Here is a 20389-nt window from a genome sequence, read left to right as displayed (position 1 = left end):
GTTAACCCATTGAGTTTAGGATGAAGCAGGGACCAGGCTCCTTTGGCTTTAAAACAATGGTTCTCAACAGCCTTAGTTTCCTCGTGTGGCTGTAACACAGATACAACAGTGGGTAGCTTTAAAGAACAGAAATCTATTTTCTCTCTGCTCAGGAGGCTAGAAGTCCTGATTCAGGATGTTGCTGTATTTCAGCTTCTAGTGGTTGGCGATCCTTGGGAAGTTTCTGTGCTTATAGATTCATCTGCCTCCACCACTGTTAAATAGAGATTGTCTTCCCTCTGTTTCTGTGTGCATATGTTGCTGTTTATGTAATTGACAAGTGATTAGGTTTAGGATCCACTCTACTCTGATATGACTTCAACTGATTACGTTACATTAGATTGCACCATGGAAGTCGATTACATTAGGTTAGATTACATCTGCAGGTGTGTGTGTGTGTGTGTGTGTGTGTGTGTATAAAGGAAACCCTGGTGGCGTCGTGGTTAAGTGCTATGGCTGCTGCCCAAAAGGTCAGGAGTTCGAATCCACCAGGTGCTCCTTGGAAACTCTGTGGGGCAGCTCTACTCTGTCCTGTAGGGTCGCTATGAGTCAGAATTGACTCAATGGCAATGGGTTTGGTTTGGTTATATATATAAAACAGTTGCCATCTGGTTGATTCAGACTCATGGTGACCCCATGTGTACAAAGTAGAATTGCTCCATAAGGTTTTCAAGGCTGTGACCTTTCAGAAACTGATCACCAGGCCTTTCTTCCAAGGTACCTCTGGGTGGATTTGAACCACCAACCTTCTAGTTAGTAGTCAAATGCTTAACCATTTGCACTACCCAGGGACTCTTTCACAGGAATAGGGCCTAGGATTTGAACACATATTTTGGAGGGATACAATTCGATCCATAATATCAACCAAGGGAGGTTTTGCCCTCCCTACCACTATGGAGACATTTGGCAATGTCTGGAAACATTTTTGGTTGTTCCAACTACGGGTGGGGGGAATGGTCTAGGGGCATCTAGTGGGTAGAGGCCAAGGATGATGCTAAACACCCTACAATGCACAAGACAGGCCCCTACGATAATTATCCATCTCCAAATGCTGGTAGTTCCGAGGCTGAGAAACCCTGCTTTAACAGAACCGACCCGAGACACTTCAAGATCACTAGAACGTTAATTTCATCCAGCACAGCTTTTGCTGACACAGAGGGCGTTATTTACTGGATTTGGACAATGTTTCCTTTCCCAGGGGAGTGTCTGAGAGCGGGAGCGAATTTCATCTGCTACCTCATAAATCTCTGAAATGGAAAACAGGTCTGAATATTCCCTTCTCTCTCCCAGTCTTTGAAGCCCTCAGAAGTGGGCCATGGCAGTTAGCTCACAATAAATTCCCCAGAAACAATTTAAATGTCATTTCAGGGCTAGGACGAAGGCATGAATATTTAAGACATAAATTGTTTAGGTCGTGCCTAAATCTTTTATGGATTTTACCGGATGAAAAAAATGAGTCGCTACTTTTTGATCAAGTTTGTTCACCCTTCATATTAACAAACCCAGCCAAGTGAACCAGCCTGCATCTGCCAGGGAGAATAGCGATGCTTGTTTGGGGGATGATATTAGATTCTGTTTCCAGCAGGCTCTATTTATGGTTTAAAATCGAAAGAATAGGTAGGAGATTTGCCTTAGGTCATTGTGTCCTTGCGAACGAAAATACCATTGCACACCAGGTATGTCTGGGAGCGGGTGTGGGCGGTAGGAAGTGAAAGAATCTAACCCTGGGTGGGAGAAGCCTGTCCATACACTGATGAAGTGCTCGGCTGCTAACTGGAAGGTTGGCAGTTCGAATCCACCAGCTGCTCTGTGTGAGAAAGATGTGACAGTCCACTTTCATAAAGATTACAGCCTTGGAAACCCTATGGGGGTAGCTCTACTTTGTCCTATAGGGTCAAGTTGGAATCAAATTGACTACAACGGGTTAGATACCCTGATTGTTGGTTATATAGAAATATTGCAATTGCCAAACCCTAACTCTAGAGATTAATCCTTTTTCCTGTTCTCAGTGTGCATTCCAGGGGTTGGGTGGATGTCAGTGACCAAGAAAAAGGTGTAAATCAAGGCAAAATACAATAAATACAAGAAAGAAATGTTTAACAATTTTAAATTTCATGGACTAAAAGAACATCTGTTTTAATCTCTTTGGAAGAAATTATGCCACCTACATCTCACTCCCAGCCCCTACCCGGAAATTGATTTTGAACGTTAATATGAAAGCTACCTCTCTCCTCTCTGAACGCTGCTTTTGATCTTGACAGGGTACCTAAAAGGGTGCTATTAGACACATTTTCATTAACTAATAAGCCAGTTCCTGGGCAAAACATGAATTTTTTGTCATCTCATGTGAACATTGAAAAAAGCCATAATTAGGAGGAAAAGCACTAATTGTAAGGCACAGAGTTTGTTTGCTAAGAATAGTCATTAAGGAGCGACAAAAGCATTAGTAACTCCGATATCAGAAAACAACAATTAAAATGCAAGTGGAATGGAGGCATTTGCCCAGACATAATAATGGCTTTACATTTACAGATCTGTAATTGTAGTTTGATTTGAGGCATTGTTGGTACATTTTAAGGAACGATGTACAGGAGGGCTAAATACTTGAAGTACCATAGCTTTTGGGCTCCAAATTACAGACTCCAGTTTTAATTTCTAGAGAACATTACCGTGGGGAGACTTACTTAACTATACTGTCAGTGCTGTTATTACTTCAGGATTGTGATGAATTGAACAAAACCAGGACAAAGAGTAATGTTTCTGTGGCCCAGACAGTTCATGATACCAGTTTTGCATGCAAAGTGCCTGGCGTCTGACATTAGGATGAAATCTGCCCATCACCCCATGATATAGTCCCCTTCTTAAAAATAGGTTTTTATTGTTTGTGCTTTCAGACAAATACACTCGTTGGGGAAAATTTAGAAAATGCCGAAAACCCGAAGGAAGGAAATTAAAATTCCCCCGAACCTCATCAGCAACGGATACTCAGTGTTCTTATTTTGGTGTATTTTCTTCCTCCCCTGTCTTATTTAATTAAAAATTTTATTGAGGTGTATCAGTCATATGGTAAAGTGTACAAATATTGTTTACAACTTCAAGTGAATTTTTACTTATACATCCATGTAACTACCACCTAGATCAAGGTAAAGAATGTCTACAGCACCCCTGAAGGCTCCTTCTTGTCCTTTCTAGTCAATACTCAATACCCCGTCCACGCCCACTCTCAGGGTATCATTAAATCCCTTTTGCCTGCTTTCGAACTTCATATAAATGGACTCATGCAGAATATCCTCTGGGCATCTAGCTTCTATTAGCCAACATTGTATTTGTGAGATTCATCTGTTTTGCTGTGTATAGCTAGATTCTTCTTTTTTATTGCTGTGTAATATTCCATTATATTCCTGTACCACAATTTATTTATCATTGATGGACATTTAAGTTGCTCCCAGTTTTGGGCCATTATAAATAAGGCTGCTGCAAACATTTTTTTTAAATGTCCTTTGGTGGGTATGTACTCATTTCTCTTGAATTCCTGCCCTTTTTCTTGCCCATATAAGTGTAGGTTGTATTTTATGGGAGATAAACTCACATTATATCTCTATATCTCTGAATATTTCTGTCTTAGGCTGGGTTCTCTAGAGAAGCAAACCAGTAAAGCATATATATACATACGTACATAATAGAGAGAGAGAGAGAGATTTATATCAAGGAAACGGCTCACTCGGTTGTAGAGGTTGTAATGTCCCAACTTCATGGGTCAGGAAGGGGGCTTCCCCTGATTCACGTAGCCCCAGGGGCTGGTGGACCCTCAATCGGCAGACTGGAGAGCAGGGCCCTTGCTCACAGGCTGTGAAGATCAACAAATTACAAGATTGGCAGGCAAGACTACAGGTAAGCTGCTAGCTCAAGTCCTAACAACCAGAGGTCAGACAAACAGGAGCCAGCTGCAGGATCCAGAACGAGCAAAAGCTCCCTGGTCCCCATGCCCCAGGCCTGCCTGAACATCTGCCCACACTCGATGCGGGCCACACACCCAAGGAAACTCCCTTTCAACTGACTGGCAACTCACAGCAGATCCCATCATAGGGGTCATCACATATCAGATCTCAACACGGAAGTGATCACAGCATTACACGACTGCCAAAACACTGAGAATCATGGCCCAGCCAAGGTGACACAGTTTTAGCCATCACAATCTCCATCTCTCTGTCTTAGATTCCTAGTGCAGCTATAACAGAAATACCACAAGTGGGTGGTTTTAAAAAAAAGAAATGTATTTACTCACAGTTTTGGAGGCTAAAAGTCCAAATCAGGGTCTCAGCCATGCCAATTCCTTTCTTGTCAGTAGCCCCAGGCATTCCTTGGCTTCTTGGTGATTGCGATCATTAAAGTTGTGTGTCGATTTGGCTGGGCCATGATTCTCAGTGGTTTGGCCATTATGATGTAGTTTGGTGGTTGTATAATGATGTGATCACCTCCATGATGAGATTTGATATAATGTGATCACCTCCATGATAGGATCTGCTGTGAGTAACCAATCAGTTGAAAGGGAGTTTCCCTGGGAGTGTGGCCTGCATCCGATATAGGCGGACTTTCTGGCAAGGATTTTCCTTGCTCTGGATCCTGCAACTGTCTCCTGTTCAATTGATGCCTGGTTCTTGGGATTTGAGCTATCAGTTTACCGGCCATCTTGCCTACTGATCTTGGGATTCATTGGTCTTCGCGACCTGTAAGCCAGAGCCCTGCTGTCTGACCTGCCAATCTTGGGTTCACCAGGCCCTGTGGCTACATGAATCAGGAGAAGCCTTCAGCCTGACCCACGGACTTGGGATGTTCCAGCCTCTACAACTGAGTGAGCCATTTTCTTAATAAAAATCTCTCTATGTATTTATATACTTTACTGGTTTTGCTCCTCTAGAGTTTTTTTTTTTTTAGAGAACCCAGCCTAAGACAATGATCCTCACATGGTGTCCATCTTCCCCTGTGTGTGTCTATGTCTGATCTTCTCTTTTTATAACTCAGAAGTGATTAGATTTAGAATCTACTCTACTTGGATAGGAAACCCTGGTGCCATAGTGGTTAAGCACTACAGCTGCTAACCAAAAGTTTGGTAGTTTGAATCTACCAGGCACTCCTTGGAAACTCTATGGGACAGTTCTACTCTGTCCTATAGGGTCGCTAAGAGTCAGAATTGACTTGATGGCAACGGGTTAACTGGTTTCTACTTGGTTATCGTCTAACTAGCATAACAAAGAACTATTTCCAAACAGGATCACATCCAAGATACAGGGGTTAGGATTCCAACACATATCTTGGGGTGGGGGACACAATTTAACCTATAATACTCCATACGTATCTCTGCTTACTTGTCTTAGTATTCCTGCTTAGTGGGGAATGAGATAAGGCCGGGGAGGTTGGCAGGCGCCAGTCTTATGGGGCATTGAATACCGCCTTCACGATTTGAAAGCAATGAGAAGGTCATTAAAGGGATATTGCCGGGGATGACATGATGACATTTGACTTTTAGATTTAAAAAAGAAGTTATTAAATAGTAAAAACTGAGAAGAACACATACTTTTGTGGTTACGAAGGGGGGAGGGAGGGAGAGGGTTTTTTATTGATTAATCAGTAGATAAGAACTGCTTTGGGTGAAGGGAAAGACAACACTCAATACATGGAAGGTCAGCTCAATTGGACTGGACCAAAAGCAAAGAAGTTTCCGGGATAAAATGAATGCTTCAAAGGTCAGCGGAGCAGGGGCGGGGGTCTGGGGAACATGGTTTGAGGGGACTTCTAAGTCAATTGGCAAAATAATTCTATTATGAAAACATTCTGCATCCCACTTTGAAATGTGGCGTCTGGGGTCTTAAATGCTAACAAGCGGCCATCTAAGATGCATCAATTGGTCTCAACCCACCTGGAGCAAAGGAAAATTAAGAACACCAAGGTCACACGACAACTAGGAGCCCAAGAGACAGAAAGGGCCACATGAACCAGAGACCTACATCATCCTGAGACCAGAAGAACTAGTTGGTGCCTGGCCACAATTGATGACTGCCCTGACAGGGAGCACAACAGAGAACTCCTGAGGGAGCAGGAGATCAGTGGGATGCAGACCCCAAATTCTCATAAAAAGACCATACTTAGTGGTCTGACTGAGACTAGAGGAATCCCGGCGGTCATAGTCCCCAGACCTTCTGTTGGCCCAGGACAGGAACCATCCCCAAAGACAACTCATCAGACATGGAAGGGACTGGTCAGCGGGTGGGAGAGAGATGCTGATGAAGAGTGAGCTAATTATATCAGGTGGACACTTGAGATTGTGTTGGCAACTCTTGTCTGGAGGGGGGATGGGAGGATAGAGAGAGAGGGAAGCTGGCAAAATTGTCACTAAAGGAGAGACTGAAAGGGCTGACTCAATAGGGGGAGAGCAAGTGGGAGTAGGGAGTAAGTTGTATGTAAACTTATATGTGACAGACTGATTGGATTTGTAAACGTTCACTTGAAGCTTAATAAAAGTTAATTAAAAAAAAAAAAAGTTATTCCCACTTCACCATGTTTTCCTGAAGATTGTATGTAATTTCGGTGTTAGAGGATTTGGTCGCTTGAGTTGCTGCAGTCGCTTGTTGGAGAACTGGAAGTGAAGGAGGTGCTCAGTGGGATGGTGGTCCAGATCGAATTGTGTCCCCCTAAAATATGCATTGGAATCCTAACCCTTATACCTGTGGATGTAATCCTGTTGGAAATAGGGTTTCTTTGTTGTGTTAATAAAGCCATATCAGCATAGGGTATGTCCTAAACCTAATCACTTCTGAGTTTTAGCAGCAGAGACAGAGAGACGAGCAGAAGACAGACACCACGTGGTGATCACCAAGGAACTGAGGAACACCGGGGCTATAGAAGCTGAAAGAGACGGGGACCATCCCCCAGAGCTGACAGAGAGCCTTCCCCTAGAGCTGGTGCCCTGACTTCAGACTTCTAGCCTTCTGAACTGGTAAAAAACACATTTCTGTTTTTCAAAGCCACACCCTTGTGGTATTTCTGTTCCAGCAGTGCTGGGAGACTAAGATACTGTTATAACTTTAGTGCTTAGCACAGTGCCTGGCACATAGAAGGTATTCAGAAAATAAAGCTGTTGTCCTCCATTCACACTTAATTTCTGGAGAAAGAGACACAGCTCAGGAGCTCCCCAGGGGCACGTTGCACGAGTGTCAGTGTGGGAAGTGCCCTGCATTTAGTGTCAGGCAGACCTGGGGTGGAATCCTGGCTCTGCAGGCAGATTACTGAACCTTCTGAGCCTCCATTTCATTCTCTGTGAAATGCATTTGTAGCTGGAAGTCAGCATTTCTCATTTTTTGGCTGTTTGTTTTCTGTTTTCCCTTCTTAGCAAAACCCAATCTGCCTTGTGGGGAATTATCTCTCCACACGGATACCATTCTTGTGGGACAGTCATCCACAGCCCTGCCCTCCTACTTCAGAAGGAAACCTGGAAGCCCCTTTCACAGATGCTTCCCCTGAACATCCTGGGACAGACAAGGAGCAGGCATACCTGGGGTATGGAATTCTGAGCAGAGGGACAAGGTCACAAGAGGCCACTGGCACCAACTCATTCAATGGCGGGAGGGGTGCTTAGGTTGGAATTGTTGTTAATTGCTGTCCAGTTGATGTCAACTCAGGGCAATCCCATGTGTGCAGAGCAGAACAGTGCTCCGCAGGGTTTTCAAGGCTGTGACCTTTTGGAAGCAGATCGCCAGGCCTGTCTTCAGAGGTGTCTTTGGGTGGATTCTACCCACCAAACTTTGAGCTAGTAGTTGAGTAGTTAACCTTTTGTGTCACTCAGGGACCCAGGGACTTAAGTTAGAATAAAAAAACAAAAAAGTTGCCATCAAGTACATTCCGCCTCATAGTGACCCTATAGGATAGACTAGAACTTCCCCAGAAGGCTTCCAAGCAGTGGCTGGTAAATTCCAACTGCTGACTTTTTGGTTAGCAGCCGAGCTCTTAACCACTACACAACCAGGGCTCCTAGGTTAGACTAGGGAACAATTTTTTCTACCAGGAGCATCTGTCTGTTCAAATCTGAGTTCTTCAGTCTTCCCACTGATTGCATGAGCTCTTTTTAATAATTTCCCTTTCTGTTTAAGTCAGTTTCTGTTGCTTGTAACCAAAGACCACCCCCCACAACTGATAAACAGCTCCACCCCAAGGTTTTTGATTTGGTGTGTGTATGTGTGTGTTTTAATAAGAATTAAATGAGAGTGCATATTAGTTCAATTAGAGTCTAGAAAGGCTAAGGGGGAAGGAATCTGAATTTCCAGTTTTCTTCCATCTTATGACTTCTGCCTCCTTACTTTTGCTAGCAACTGTCCTGTTCCTCCAACAGCAAGTTTTTAGTTACAAAATGCTTTGTAGGCATCATATAATTATCCATACTGATATGCTGTGCTCCACTATTCCTTTGGAGAACAGACAGTATGAATTGCAAGGAGCTGTGAATTAACGTATCATCTGTTTCAAAGAGAAGTGTGGGATGAGGGGTGGGGCTTTTTGATTGCAGGCTCCAAAAGGGATTCAATTGCTGTTTTTATTTCTGGTTTAGTGGATGCTGCTTTTAGTTCTTTACCTTTCCTCTACTTCTTTTTTAAATGACTTGAAAAATGGCATATTTGAATCCACCCCGAATCTATTTACCGAAACATTTTAAATACATCTACATACCCATGTAGCTGGGTGATTTAGGCAAACATCTCAAACTCAATAATTCAAGTTTTACGTAAAACGTTGACACTGAAGTCTCCTCTGATGAGGGTAGGGCTGGAAAATCTGAATAATTATCTTAAATACTTACTGACTTTACCCTGAATACAAAAATACACCTAGTGTGCACCGGTTAAGGAAATTGGCTTTGGAGTTAGATGAACCTCAGTTTAAATCCTAGTTCTGCCACTTACACACTGTCTCTGTAGGGAAATTACTTTGACTCATGTGACCTTATGTATAACAGAACCAAACGCTACCTGGTCCTGCAGCATCTTCATGATCATTGGTATGTTTGAGTCCGGCTACTGTGTCCATCCATCTCATGGAGGGGTTCCCTCTTTTTGATGCTAGAAAATGATAAAAACAGGGGTGATAATGAAAAAAAAAAAAATTTCTTTCTTTCTTTTTTTTTTAACAATCTGGAAATTGTAGGAACTGTCCAGTAAGAATGGATGGTGATGGAGGAGTAGACCCCAGGCTGTGCCAGGTATTAACTCTTTAATTTGTAATTCATAGGAATTAGAAAGAGAAGGAGCCAGAGCAATAGAGGTTGATCCTGGTAGCTCAGGGAAGTGACTGTTACTAACCAAAACCAGACACAAGCCTACTGGCGTCGAGTTGATTCTGACTCATAGCAGCCCGATAGGACAGAGAACTGCCCCACAAGGTTTTCAAGGCCATAAATCTTTATGGAAGCAGACTGCCACATCTTTCTCCTGTGGAGTAGCTGGTCGTTCAAACTGCCAACTTTCCAGTTAGCAGTGGAACGCTTAACCACTCTACCGCCAGCGCTTCCTGTTACTAACCAGTAGGGGGATTATTTCAATATTTTAACCAGGGCTTCAAACTGGTTTATCTGGCTGGATCCTCTGCTGAGAATTTGCATTTCTAACACGTTCCCGGGTGAGGCTAAAGCTGCTGGTTAGGAATCAATCCTGGGAACCACTAGTAGAGCCTCCACCCTACTCCGTCAAGTTGATTCTGACTCATGGCAACCCCACAGGGTTTCTGAGGCCATAAATCTCTTCGGAAGCAGACTGCCACGTCTTTCTCCCTTGGAGCCGCTGGGGGTTCCAAACCACTGGCCTTTGGATTAGCAGTCTATCACTTTGACCACCGTGCCACCAGGGCTTCTTACTAGTAGAGCAGTGGTTCTCAAATTTTATCATACACAAGAGTCACTTGAGGATTCTGATTCGGCATATTTGGGGGTGTAAATGCAAGTTCTCAGCAAGGGTTCCAACTGGAACAAACTGGTTTGAAGCCCTGATTTTAACAACTGATGTGGTTTATGGAAGCATCCTGGTTAATTGTCAGCCCTGGGTGGAGCAGAGCCAGGTGTGACTGGCCCAGAGCCATGTTCTGAACCATTTGTTGAAAAGCCTCATTTTACAGAGAAGAGATTGAGAACCAGAGACCTCAAGTGACTTGCACAAGGTCACACAGCAGGTCAGTGGCTCCTGGGTCTGTGTGTAATCAAGACCCCCTTCCTGTACCTCTCACTGCCTGTCAAGAAGCACCAGCCCCACTCATAGAAGAAAGGAGCTGTAAAGCTACTGCAGACCCCAGTGCTGCAAAGCTTGTCTCCCGTTTTACTAACCTGGCTGGGCTAAGCTGAGGGCTTGGCAAAAAACAAAACAAAAACAAACATTGGCCCCAAAGTTGATTCTGACTCATGGCGACCCCATATATGTCAGAGTAGAACTGTGCTCCGTAAGGTTTGCAATGGCTGGTTTTTGGAAGTAGATCACCAGGCCTTTCTTCCAAGGTGCTTCTGGGTGGACTCAAACGGCCAACCTTTCAGTTAATCACTGAGTGCTTAGCTGTTTGCACCACCCAGTGACTCCCGTGAAAGGACTGGCAGTCCTCTCAAATTCTGTGCTGTTCACCCTGACTGTGGTGGCAGAGGGAATGTGGCCACAGCCTGAAAAAGACTGGACTAGGGTGTTGGGTGACTGCACAGCCTAGATCTTCCTGCGGCCTTTCTCTGGCTCAGCACTTTGTGGGTCCAGATGCTAGGTGGCTGAGTCAGCCAGGATGCAGGGAAAGACCCCAAGGCATGGGGTTTTTATAGACCAGAGTGCACGCCTGTCCTTTTCCCTGTCCTGAGAGAGAGACAGAGACAAAGAGGCAGATAGAGAGGAAGACCAAGAAATAAAGAGAAAGAAACACAGAGAAATGAATGACAGAGCTAGAGGCAGAAAGGCGGAGCAATACAGAGCTAGAGGAAGATAAGCAGAATTCAAGAGTGACAGAGAGAAAAAGCACCAGAAAAACACTGAAGAGAAACAAAGAGGGGCAGAAAAAAAGACAGAGGAAACAATAAGAGATGGAGAGATAGATAGATGATAGATATATACAGGTAATAGATACATATAGATACGTGATAGATACAGATTGATGATAGATATAAATAGATGATAGATATCTATATAGATACATGATAGATACAGATAGATGATATATATAGATGATACACCAAAAACCAAACCCACTGCCGTCGAGTCGATTCCGACTCATAGCGACCCTATAGGACAGAGCAGAACTGCCCCACAGGGTTTCCAAGGCTGTAAATCTTTACAGAAGCAGACGGACTCATCTTTCTCCATCGCAGTGGTGGTGGGTTCAAACCACTGACCTTTTGGCTAGCAGCTGAGCTCTTTAACCACTTTGCCACTAGGGCTCCTCATAGAGATGATAGATAAATAGATAGATAGACATAGATAGAGATGATAGAGATGACAGGTAGGCAGATAGATGATAGGTAGGTAGATAGAAAGATAGATGATAGATAGATAGATAGACAGACAGGCAGACATAGGTAGGTAGATAGATAGATCGATCGGAAGGGAGGAAGGGAGGAAGGGGAGGAGGAGAAGGAGGAAGAGGAAGTAGAAGGAAAACAGTGACAAAGCTAGAGAGAGGAGGAAGTGACACAGTGAGATGGAGAAACAGAGAGAGTGGAAAACAGAGGCAGAGAGAGAGAGAGTGACAGCTACAGGGGAGACGGGTAGGTGATAGGGCCAGTGGCTTAGGGGAAGTTGAGCTGCAAATGAACAGTGAAGCAGAAAGAAAAATGAGCAAAGTGGCTGGGGCGGGGTGGCAGGGAGAAGAACTTGGACACGGGAAGCCTTTCCCTGGCATTTGTGGCTCAGTTTGTTATGACAGAAGCAGACATGCAGACTAAGTCCCCCGTGGTGGCCCATCAGTCCCCACCACCCTGCCACTCCACCAGACGGCCGCCCTGACCAGGATCATTGCCTCTGAGCCTTAGTTATTACTCCATAATCTGGGGCCACATGGAGTCCCTGCTGGGAAACTCGGGCAGAAGCTTCCCTCTATATCCTGGACTTGGCCCCCTGCCACTTCAGCTGAACAAAAGGCACAGTGGGAGGACAGACCTTGATTTGTACCATGGCTTTTCAACACTGGCTTTTCAACACGTGGAGGCTGGTGGGTTTTCCTAGAAGAGGGGGTGGGTGGGGTGGGGGTGGGGGTGGGGGTGGGGGTGGGGGTGGGGGGAGATTCCTATCTGCTACTTACGGATTTAAGTCTTGGCCATATTCCTCTCCACTAAAGAAACGTTTTTTAAAAACCCACACAAATGTCTTAATACAGTTCTTGCTGTTTTAACAGGAGTTAGAGAGCTCAATAATAATATAGCTAAGGATGGTGAGACTTCCTCTCGAGTACTTTGGACATGTTATCAGGAGGGACCAGTCCCTGGAGACATCATGCTTGATAAAGTGGAGGGTTAGCAAAAAAGAGGAAGACCCTCAATGAGATGGATTGACACAGTGTCTGCAACAGTGGGCTCAAACATAGCAACGATTCTGAGGATAGAGCAGGATGGGGCACCATTTCGTTCGTTCTGTTGTACATGGGGTTGCTATGAGTCCAAGCACCTAACCACCACTACAACAACGATTAAGAACTTAGAGTGTCAGAAATGTTCCAAGGATTATCTCATTTAATCCTATGATGAAGGTACTATTATTTTCTACTTTTTTTTTTATACTGGTGTAGCTTTATTTGTATCAGACAAAATATCTTTTAAAAATTATATATATATAGTTTATTGTGCTAAGTATATAGGTAACAATACATATGTATTTTCCACTTTTATACTGAAGAGGTAACTGAGGCTCAGAGAGATTAAGAAACTTGCCCAAAACACAACAGAGAATCCCTGATGGAGCAGGAGAAGAGTGGGATGCAGACCTCAAATTCTTGTAAAAAGATCAGACTTAATGGTCTGACTGAGACTAGAGGGGCCCCAGAGGTCATGGACCCTCTGTTAGCCTAAGACTGGAACCATTCCCGAAGCCAACTCTTCAGACAGCATTTGGACTGGACTATAAGACAGAAAATGATACTGGTGAGGAGTGAGCTTCTTGGCTCAAGTAGACACACGAGACTATGTGGGCAGCTCCTGTCTGGAGGCGAAATGAGAAGCCAGAGGGGGACAGGAGCTGGTTAAATGGACACGAGGAATATAGGGTGAAGAGGAGGAGTGTGTTGTCTCATTGAGGGGAGAGCAGCTAGGAGTACATAGCAAGGTGTGTATAAGTTCTTGTATGGGAGACTGACTTGATTTGTAAACTTTCACTTAGAGCACAATAAAAAAAAACTTGCCCAAGATCCCATTTCTGTATGTGACAGAGCCCAATCTGTCTGACTGCAAAGCCCATGTTTCTTTGTCACTGTGCCATCCTGTCTGTTTCTCCCCACTTTCCCATTTTAGAGATGAAGACCTTGAGGCTCATGATGTCTAATAACTTGCCCAAAGTCACATTAGTGGAAAGTTGCTGAATAAGGATTTGAACTGGAGTCCACTTAACTTTAGTGCCTCTGCCCTTATACACCATGTCATCGGGCTGGGGTCTTTCAGAAACAGAGACACCTCCCAGATGCCTGAGGTAGGGTTTTGTTGCACCTCATGAGGAAGTAAGGAAATTAAAACGCCAACAGTCACCCCTTGTTGTGTTGTTAGGTGCCGTCCAGTCAGTTCCAACTCATAGCAATCCCATGTACAACAGAACTAAACGCTGCCCAGTGCTTCACTATCCTCACAATCATTGCTGTGTTTGAGCCCATTGTTGCAGCCAGTATGTCAATCCATCTCGTTGAGGGTCTTCCTTGTTTTTCACTGACTTTCCACTTTACCAAGCATGATGTCCTTTTCTCAGGACTGGTCCCTCCTGATAACATGTCCAAAGTACGTGAGACCAAGTTTCACCATCCTCACTTCCAAAGAACACCCTGGCTGGACTTCTTCCAAGACAGATGTGTTCGTTCTTCTGGCAGTCTGTGGTATATTCAATATTCTTTGCCAACACCACAATTCGCCCTCGTGAGTGGATAGTGTGCCCTCATCTAGTCGCTGTGCTGTCTTCATGACCTCACTTCCCCTTCTCCCTTTGCTGGCCTCCCTCATCCTCCCTCCCTTAGCTTCTGCATATTCATGCTGTTTTAACCTGGTGATCTACTTCCAAAGGTTAGCCAATGGATCACAACAGCATATTGTCTGACATAGTACTGCTGGAAGGTGAGCCCCCTAGGTTGGAAGGCACTTAAAATACATAGTGGCTGCAATAGCGGACTCGAGCACACCAACAATCGCAAGGATGGCACAGGATCAGGCAGTGTTTCATTCTGTTGTTCTTGTCCCTTCTGTAGCCTCATATCTGCTGCTGTCTCATGGCCTTCTGCTTCCTGTGTTTGCTCTGTGTGCCTTGCTGCTCTCCCCACCTCTTATCCCTCTCTCCCTTCCTCTCAGTATCGCAATTCAACCTTCCCAAGCGAGAAGATTCCATTGAATGGTGTCTTAGATTGGGTTCCTGGACACAGGCTCTGAGATGGGGATTTGCTTATAGGAATGACAGTTTTTTGGGATCACTCTTGGACCAGCAGCATCTGTGGAGGGGTGAAGACAGTAGGCCTGGGCAAAGGGAAGAGTTCAACTGGAATGCAGTCCACACAAAGGCCTCAGCCAATCCCATGGGGAGCTCTGGAGCTGTGGTAGCTGTTCAGAGTCGTCCCCCTTTGGGCAAGGGGGTCGGGCCTTTATACCCACCACTGGATGTGGCAGCCCTTGGGGAGGGGTCATGAGCTTGAGCAATTTGTCTTTCTTCTGCTGGGGGTGAGTTCCAGAGAGTGACTCAGCTAAGAGCTGTTAGCTACCAACACTCCATCCAGCAGCTTGGGGGCTGAGAGCCTCCACCCTGAAAAAATGGTGTGGGTGGTGTTCCACAGCATGCGCTGTTGTTAGCTGCCCTCAAGTGGGCTCTGACTCATGATGACCCCATATACAACAGAATGAAATGTTGCCTGGTCCTGCGCCATCTTCACGATTGTTGGTATGCTCCAGTCCGTTGCTGCAGTCACTGTGTATTTTGAGTGACTTCCAACCTAGGGGGATCGACTTTCAGCACTATATCAGACAAATGTTCTATTGTGATCCATAGGGTTTTCACTGGCTAATTTTGGGAAGTAGATCACCAGGCCTTTCTTCTTCGTCTTAGTCTGAAAGCTGTCCACTATGGGTGACCCTTTTGGTATTTGAAATACTGGTAGCAGAGCTCCAGCATCACAGCAACATGAAAGCCACCACATTACCACAAACTGACAGGTGGGTGGGTGGTGGTATACTCACTGCTGATGGGTTAATCACTCTCCCTAGCACAGCAGCCCCACAGGGCTCTCACACCAGGCCTACTCAAACACTCCTATTCCATCCTTTCAGAGGGCTATTCCTGCCTCAGGTGCTACTTCCTGGCCCAATTAGATGGGACTAAGTTTTCAGGGTCATATGGCACAGAGCAGGGCAACCATGTGAAGCAACAGCCCAAGGCTTTGCTCAGAGGGGACTTAGAGCACCTTGGACTGTGCAACGCAACCATAGTACCTCTCCACCTGCCCAGAGTCTCGGGAATTCCTGTGTTCTAAATTATTCTTACTATTTAAGCCTGTTGACCCAGTTGTTAAGAGCATAGATCTAAAGAGACTCTTGTCCCCAAACAGCATTATTGTTTCCTCTCTGGTCCATAAGCAGCTCCTCTTCTTATGTCATCCAGCCCAAAGCCCCAGCAACTGGTCACTGAGGAAGCATCCTGAGAGTGTAGGTGGATCAATGCCGAGTCACAGCCCCCCTGAACACGAGCAATCCTCTGCTGTCAGCCAGGTTGTCATTTTCACTTCCCTAATACCTCTGACGACGGCACTGGTTTTTTTGGGGGGGGTTTGAATACCTCTGAAGGTTTCTGGTTAACAATTATTCTTTTTCTGCTTAGTCTAGGCCTCTCTAGCAATTTTCCTCCACGAAGTTAAAATAGAGTTGGAGACACTCATATGCTCCAAGGTATCAAATATAGCACCATCCGTCAAGCCCCACTCTCTCCTGGCTGCAGCTGAGATATGGCAGGGCTCCCATCCTCTCCTTTCTGCTAATTGATTTCTAAATTCAGCCTCCTGGGATGGCGCCTTGGCTGGCTTTCCACATTCAGCCTTTCAACTTTAATTTAATGCTTCTAGGGTGGTGAGAACTTATGTTCCCCACCTACTTGTTGGCATCTGGCTGATTTTCTCATCCTGTGGACTTCTGTTTTGTTAATGGTGAAATTTTCTATGTTGCATTTGGGTTGTCCAAGGTGATGCATACTCAGTCCTTCTGAAGGAAGACACTTTGTCTATTCCAGGACAGTGTTGGCATTTGGAGGTATCCAGTAGAGGCCCAGGAAAAAAAAATATTGAAGTTGTCAAGGATTTCGTTTCCCTTGGGTCCACAATCAATGCCCATGGATGCAGCAGTCAAGAAATCAAACATATTGCATTGGGCAAATCTGCTGCAAAAGACTTCCTTAAAGTGTTTAGAAAGCAAAGATGTCACTTTGGGGACTAAACTGCACCTGACCCAAGCCATGGTATTTTCAATTGCTTCATGCACATGCAAAAACTGGACAATGAATAAGGAAGACCAAAGAAAAATTGATGCTTTTGAATTATGGTGTTGGCCAAGAATATTGAATATACCGTGGACTGCCAGAAGAATGAACAAGTCTGTCTTGGAGGCAGTATAGCCAGAATGCTCCTCAGAAGTGAGGATGGCGAGACTGCATCTCACATCCTTCAGACATGTTATCAGGAGGGACCAGTCCCTGTAGAAAGACATCATGCTTGGTACACTAGAGAGTCAGCGAAAAAGAGGAAGACCTTCAATGAGGTGGATTGACACAATGACTACAACAGTGGGCTCAAACATAGCAATGATTGTGAGGATGGCACGGGATGAGGTGGTGTTTCATTTTGTTGTACATATGGTCACTATGAGTCATAACTGACTCAACAACACCTAACGGTGGAGGCCCATCCCAAGATTATCAGCTGTAGGACTTGCTTGTGGAACCCAGGGGTCAAAAGGAAGAACTGGTGGCTGCTAAAAGCAGGCTGGGTTATTCAGAGTCTGCTTTGGTTTGCCCAGTCAGCCCAGTGTAAGGTCTTGGAGTAAAACATTCCTCCCTTCTGCTTCCAGGATGAGTCAATGAGTCTGTTCTTGGGCTAGATCATTTTTCAGCACAAAATTGGCAAATGCTTATGATTGGTTTTTTACAATCCCTCCTGGACAGGAGGTAATTTTTGCGGTAATTAAAACATAGGGTAATGGTAACCGAGATACCTCAGTAAGGCTAGCTCATGGCAGAATAGTGACATGGTGAACATGTTTTTTCTTCTATGTCTTATTTCTGCATCTATTCTTTATTCACTGTGAGCAACCCAAATCACTCTAAGTAAGCCAAATGTCCCAGGCCAAATGTTGGTACAAATAAAGTCATTTTAAGATAAATGTCCAGATACAGGCTCTTAATTTTTGCCTCCTCATGCTGGATATCCCACTGCCATTGTTTCGATTCTGACTCATGGTGACCCCAAGTGCTTCAAAGTAGAACTGTGCTCCATAAGGTTTTCTTGGCTGTAATCTTATGGAAGCAGATTGCCAGGCCTTTCAATTAGTAGACACCCAGGGACCTACACTCCCTTACCTTCCCCTTCACTTGTTTCCAGGAGTCCTCCAGGGATGCCAAATAGTTCTACTTAGATTCCTTCATCCACATCTCCTGTTGAGATATGCTTCCTACAAACCATTTGAGGACACCGAGTCATCACTGCATTGCTTCTGGGGCCTTCCATGAGAGCCCTGATCCCCTGCCACCCTGCTGGCCACAGTGAGCACTGGGGGCTCTTTCACGGCTGTGCCAATTACCACAGTGTGCTGCTGCAGTGGGAGAACACCCCTCTACCCAGCCTTGCAATTAACTTGGTCATCTGGTCCCCAAAGCAGTTCTGCTTGTGCCAGAGCCTCCCAGAGAAGCTTCAGGTTTTCTTCTCCCATCAGAGCTCAAGCCCTGGATGCACAGACAAGCATAGCCTCTCTTGTCTCAGAGCTCATGAGAACTACAGTAAGTCCCCGGGTTATGAATGTCTGACTTATGGACAACTCATATTTGCCCTTCAATGTTATGTAATTTTGCCCTCATTCTGTCCCTACTAGGAACAAATTCTTTATCACAATCACCTTCACTTGCAGCACATGAAGGTTTTCAATCATCAAAGAGGCTTCCAGGCTTTTCTTGCACTAACCCAGAACACCTACTGTCGTCAAGTCGATTCCTACTCATGGTGACTCTATACGACAGAGCAGACCTGCCCCATAGGGTTTCCAAGGCTGTGAATCGTTATGGAAGCAGACTGCCACATCTTTCTCCCATGGAGTGGCTGGTGGGTTCAAACCGCCAACTTTTGGCTTAGCAGCCAAGCTCTTAATCATTACAGCACCAGGGCTCTTTTCTTGCACTAACCAAAACCCAAACCCAACCCCAGTGCTGTCGAGTCGATTCCGACTCATAGCGACCCCACAGGACAGAGTAGAACTGCCCCATAGAGTTTCCAAGGAGTGCCTGACGGATTCAAACTGCCGACCCTTTGGTTAGCAGCTGTAGCACTTAACCACTACGCCACCAGGGTTTCCTCTTGCTCTAAAGTAAGGACAAATAAGAACCATATGCACCCGTTCCTACTTATCTACAAATTCCACTTAAAGACACACTTAGGAACGGATCTTGTTCTTAACCTGGTGACTGTCTATATTAAAGGGCCCACTGGACCTCTGGATGATTCTCCCTTGTGCTTGAGCCTAAGAAGACCCTGCATTACATTAGAAAGAGGGGAAGGAAAGGATGCACCGTGGAACAGCTGCTCAAGAGCAGACTCAGTGATTCATACACAGTAACTTCCATCAATCATACTTGCCAAGCTGTTTTTCCAGGGATGTTGTATAAACCACACATGGTGGAGGGAATGGACTTAGTTTATGCCAGATCAACCGCAGCAAAAATAATGACATCATGGGCAGTAATAAAATAATCAAGCAGCAACAGATGGAAGGGGAGAATTTCCAGGTATGCTGCAGAACCGTGAGCTACATAAACTGTCCAGGCTCTTAGCTGGTCAAACCAACTCCACTAGCCAAAGAGTAATGGCAGCACTATCCTTCAGCCAGAAACACTAGCCAATCCATCCTAGTGTCCAGCAGAAAAGACCTTCTGAAAGCTGATGAAAGGGCATCAATTTCAAAGCATCTCCCTCCTCTTAGCATCAACGGGCCCCATTTGTTCACTAAAAAAAAAAAAAAAGCACCTAATAAATCAGAACGAGGAAATCAGATAGGTTTTTCTTTTGCCTTTCGTCCTCCTTTATTAATGGACCCTTTTGGAAATCTGCTTATACTTTTTACTTGTACAAAGCACAATACTTCACATAAAGGAAGCAGATGGTTTTGAAAGCCGGCGACTGGGCTGAAATGCATCCCGCATAACTGGTGCTAACGGAGCCTTGTCTTGGATGTAAAGAAACGAGTCTAATTGCGGGGTTGGTTGTTCCAGTTCTGTATAACTATGTGTTTCTTTGTCTGCATCCTTTTTTTTTCCCTCTTTGAGCTCCGTCAAATGGCTCTTTAGGAGTCTAACTGGAGTAACTGAGACTAAGTTTGAAGACTACAGTTTTATGGGACTGGTGTCTGTAACACTCTGTCTCTACATCCACAACTCCCTCCTGAGGCTCCTGTTGAGGTGCCATGTTTGGCATCATGCGAACCTGCCGTCTGGCTACAGGTGACTGGCAAGGATTGGCCCATGAGTCATGAGCAACCAACGAGGTGGCCTTGTGTGAGAATCTTGCCCAACCCTCAATATAGGTTTATGATTAATTAGCCCAATTGGGTTCTCTTTCTGAAAGTTTTGAATATGAGACATGACCGGGGGAATGGATTCAAGTTCATGCAATAAGAACCTTGTCTATCTTCTTTGCTGTTTTTTCACCATTGTCTATCATAGTACTTGGCATTGGCGTACAACGAATATTTGATAAGTAGATCAAACACATGCATCTTATGTAGAAGGATGTTTTTGAAAAACAAATCTACATTTATCTCCCTATATTTTGCCTTTCTCTTTTGCCACCAGGTAGCCAGGTTTCTCTCCCTTCTTTTTATGCCCCTTTGCCTCAACAGGCAACGTGGTATAGTGTATAAGTGTTT

Source organism: Loxodonta africana, chromosome 12, assembly GCF_030014295.1.
Source record: "Loxodonta africana isolate mLoxAfr1 chromosome 12, mLoxAfr1.hap2, whole genome shotgun sequence".
Taxonomy (NCBI): domain Eukaryota; kingdom Metazoa; phylum Chordata; class Mammalia; order Proboscidea; family Elephantidae; genus Loxodonta; species Loxodonta africana.
The sequence above is the reverse complement of the archived record's forward strand: the minus strand, read 5'-3'. Positions refer to the sequence as shown.